This window comes from Neoarius graeffei, chromosome 4 (assembly GCF_027579695.1).
Source record: "Neoarius graeffei isolate fNeoGra1 chromosome 4, fNeoGra1.pri, whole genome shotgun sequence".
In the NCBI taxonomy this organism is placed as follows: Eukaryota; Metazoa; Chordata; class Actinopteri; order Siluriformes; family Ariidae; genus Neoarius; species Neoarius graeffei.
This window is the reverse complement of record NC_083572.1, coordinates 36,284,802-36,288,934: the sequence shown is the minus strand read 5'-3', so window position 1 is coordinate 36,288,934 and position 4,133 is coordinate 36,284,802. Positions and strand designations below refer to the sequence as shown.

The following is a 4,133-nucleotide window of genomic DNA, read 5'->3' as shown; positions in this document are numbered from 1 at the left end:
GTTTTTAAATGCCTTGGGACCTCAAGAATGGCATAGGAATAGTTTTAAGTGTTATGTTGTACAAAAGGTCAGGCAACAACAGCAACAAGTTACTCACTACTATACTGTCCTGACTATTACTCTACTTCACTAGTTGTTGGGTTTCCTGTGGTGGCAGGCACACACAGGACCAAAAACAGCTCAATGTTTTTTTTTTTTTTTTTTATGTATCTGCACTCTATGCCTGTGGGGCTCTGCTATTAAAGAAAGGGGTGGTTTTCTTCATATTTTTGAATAAAGACACTGTTTCTGAAGATACTATAATACCTAATTGATGCATGGAGCAGAAAGAGCAAACCCCTATTTCAGCTCACTATTCTAAAAATCTGCTTAATAAAACACTCTCATTTAAAGAACATATCAAATAGCAAATTGATAACAGATACTACCCTAAAGTCAGTGGCTTTAAATATACCACTTCCAAATATTAAAATCCAGAAACGTAAATACAGCTGGATCCTTTTGAAGAGAGACATTGTCTTGTGTGTGTGTGTGTGTGGGGGGGGGTTAATTCCATGCAAAAAGCTTGATTTCCTCCAGATAGTCAGCTCTTACACTGAGCTCCAGGCCTTGTACGTGTTTTCTAACAGTTTCTGTCTTCTTATTACAAGTTTCTTTAGCCAATACAATTACAAAAATTGTGATTTTTTTTTTCCTGGATGAAATGCAAGTACTGTTTGTTTATGGAAAGCCACGCGTTTAATACAGCACACATCCAGAATGTTTGTGTTTTGGTGATGTTGGTGAAAACACTATTGGAGGTCCAGAAAGCTGGTCTAGGGTAAGGTAGCCTGGGACAATCTCTTGCACCTTTACAGCTTTCTTAGCCATTGCAAACATGCAGAGAAATAAATAAGCCAGTAAGTAAATAAAAAGAAAGAAAGCAGAAGGTAGATGTTATGTGATCTATCTCATGAAAAAGTAGGAAAAAAGAGTTACTGCAAACTAACAGTACAGTAGCTTGTTAAACATGGAGAAAACCAGAAAATGGGGAAGAGTTAGACCAAACAAAACAAAAAAAAATCTTTTTTACTTTTTGAATAAAGTAACTTTTTCTAGAACTATTATATCATACAGACACATGGAATAGAAGAAGTAAACCACAATTCAAGCTCTCTGCTGTCAAACATCTATCTACACACAGAAAACATAAATATTAAACTGACTTATTTAAAAAAAAAAACCTTGCCTTTTTTTAGTTTTTAAACAAGGGCACTATTCCTGAAGATAGTGCAATACCAGATTGATGCGTGGAGTAGAAAGAGCAAGCCCTTATTCCAGCGCCCTGTTCTAAAAATCTTTTTAATATAACATTCTCATTTAGAGAACGTATCAGATATTAAACTGATAAAAACAGATACTACACTTGATCTTAGCCAAAAGGCCAAGAAGCAATAACTTACTGTAGTGAATGGCTTTAAATAAACCACTTCCAAATATTAAACTCCAGAAAGGTAAACACAGCTAGACTCTGCCCCCAACAGCTGGATGCTTTTGAAGAGAGGCATCGTCTTGTGTGTGTGTTGGGGGGGGGTTCCATGCAAAAGGTTCCATATTTCTAACATCTCATCTCATTATCTCTAGCCGCTTTATCCTGTCCTACAGGGTCGCAGGCAAGCTGGAGCCTATCCCAGCTGACTACAGGCGAAAGGCGGGGTACACCCTGGACAAGTCGCCGGGTCATCACAGGGCTGACACATAGACAACCATTCACACCTACGGTCAATTTAGAGTCACCAGTTAACCTAACCTGCATGTCTTTGGACTGTGGGGGAAACCGGAGGAAACCCACACGGACAACATGCAAACTCCGCACAGAAAGGCCCTCACCGGCCATGGGGCTCGAACCTGGACCTTCTTGCTGTGAGGCGACAGCGCTAACCACTACACCACCATGCCGCCCTATTTCTAACATTTGACCATGAAAGAGTAAAGCCTGCAAAAATAAGCTGAGCTCATTAACATCCCTCTCCCCGGAAATCTTTAGTAAAAGGTGAAAGATTTCCGCGCCAGTGAAGAGAAACCTGAGCTGCACTGAACACTGGATCAGGTTAGTGACACTGGATTGGAGGCTGTGAGACTCTCAGCGCTGCCGCTGTGATGCTTGGAGTTGTGGCTGAGGAGCTCATTACGGAAACACCTGGGATCTCCTTTAAAAGGAGGAGCCTTTGGGAAATGGCGGGGGCTTGGAGCTCATCACCTGCTGTCTTGGGTTTGGTTATTTGTTATGGCTTTGTTTTGTATTTGGTTTTTCTTTCATGTTATAGCTCTTCACTACACTATCATCACATACTTGCACTGTCTAACACTACTGATTAATTGCCTTACTCACACCATTCATTGGTTTTGTAAATGTTTCTGTTTTCTTTAAGTAAATGAATTAAGCTCTTCAGTCTCTGTCCTTGTCCTCCTTCCTTTGTTGTGATTTGTGAATCAGTCGGAACACTAAGTCATATCAAAAGGTGCGGTCATGTGACTGCAGCTGTGTGAGCTTTGAACCCTGACATTACAAAAGTATAAGTTTAGAAACACAAGCCAAATGTGACCAACATACAAATAAACAAATCAAAGCACATTTCAATGAAGTATTAAACTTGGATGAGCCAGCAGCAATATTTCTTTAAAAATATTCTGATCACTGGACTGAAAACCTAAATAATTACTGACAACTTTTTCCTGGGGCTCGAGGCAAAAATATTCGCTTGTGCTACATCCTAAGGCAAAGTTTAATTTTATAAAATTGAGAGCATCATTATTAGATCATAGATGCTTCTAAACTTTAAGCTAACACTTTTTGTTATCTCTAGAAATTTATTTTCACTGGTGAATGGCTGCTTATATTGTTTCTATGGTAGACTGGGTCTATATGTGATTATATATGACACTGTAATATACAGTAGGAGACCTGACCAGTCTGATGAGTTTGTTGAACATCCCATTCCAAAACCATAAGCATGAGGTAAGGAATAACACACAACATTTTTACTCCACCTTTGTAATGTCTAATTTAAAAAGGGCAGAATGTATAAGACTATAAACTGAGAGACTGATGCCAGAATTGATATGACTGTGAAAGTAGGTGGAGCGAGATGTGGTGAGATACAGTTTAGACAGTTACAGAGTTATTGCCATTTATATCGACTGAAAGAGAGACACAGCAATCATGTTACTCTTCTTTGTTTACATGGTTGTTAAAACCTTTGGTAAGTCATTTATATTATACACAAGCTTGAGGTGGATCCTGGAGATTTGTATTGATACCTAAACATGATGATTCATGTGGTAAAAAAAAGTCCTTAATGAAAATAGAAATGTTGATGTTGTTGCAATGTCTTTCCTGCAGGTGCTGTTGACAGCAGCATTAAATCAGACCAAACCATTATATCTTCAGCTGAGCGCAGCAAAACCACACTGACCTGCACATATGATGACTCGGCTAGAGATCTCCACTGGTATCGACAAAAACCTCAATCAGGACCAGAGTTTCTTCTAATGATTATTATATTTTCAAATTCTGTCACTAAAGCTAAACAACCTGACCCAAGACTGTCTATCAGACTTCGTAAAAAGGAAAAGAAAGTGGATGTGGAGATCTTTCCTGCTGCAGTATCAGACTCTGCACTGTACTACTGCGCCATGGAGCCCACAGGGACACAAAACTCAAACACACTGTACAAAAAGTGCAGACTGATTTTTTTCCCTCAGGAGGGAGAGCTGTTTACCTCTCATCTCATCTCATCTCATCTCATTATCTCTAGACGCTTTATCCTGTTCTACAGGGTCAAGTTCCCAAAGTTTGATATTTATTTGCTTTGAATATCTACAGCCATCATCTTTGGTAATGCTTTCTTTGAACAATCAATGGAAAACATACTTTTAAAATGTTACACTTCCTATGACGATGTACCACAATGTTCAGAGACCTTAACATGAAGAAATAATTTGAGATTCTAATTCATAATTTAACACGATTGTTTCTACCCTCATTATTTAACAGCTTATAAAATAGCACTTGATCCAGTACACTGATGTTAGCAGTCAGCTTTCTCAGGCAGCTGTCTGTTCCTCCTATTGATTGTTCCTCAGAGGTCTGA

The 4,133-nt window shown here is 38.8% G+C and overlaps 2 non-coding genes and 1 pseudogene across 2 annotated transcripts; all 3 read right to left on the bottom strand.

Annotated features, from left to right (window-relative positions):
• Nucleotides 1–272: 272 nt before the first annotated feature.
• LOC132885567 (U2 spliceosomal RNA) lies at nucleotides 273–443 on the bottom strand (annotated as a pseudogene).
• An 801-nt stretch (nucleotides 444–1,244) lies between these two features.
• LOC132885560 (U2 spliceosomal RNA) lies at nucleotides 1,245–1,435 on the bottom strand. Its single transcript, XR_009654609.1, has one exon. It is a non-coding gene; the product is annotated as a U2 spliceosomal RNA (small nuclear RNA).
• Nucleotides 1,436–1,956: 521 nt separating this feature from the next.
• On the bottom strand, nucleotides 1,957–2,071 carry LOC132885576 (U5 spliceosomal RNA). Its single transcript, XR_009654617.1, has one exon. It is a non-coding gene; the product is annotated as a U5 spliceosomal RNA (small nuclear RNA).
• Between the last annotated feature and the right edge of the window lie 2,062 nt (nucleotides 2,072–4,133).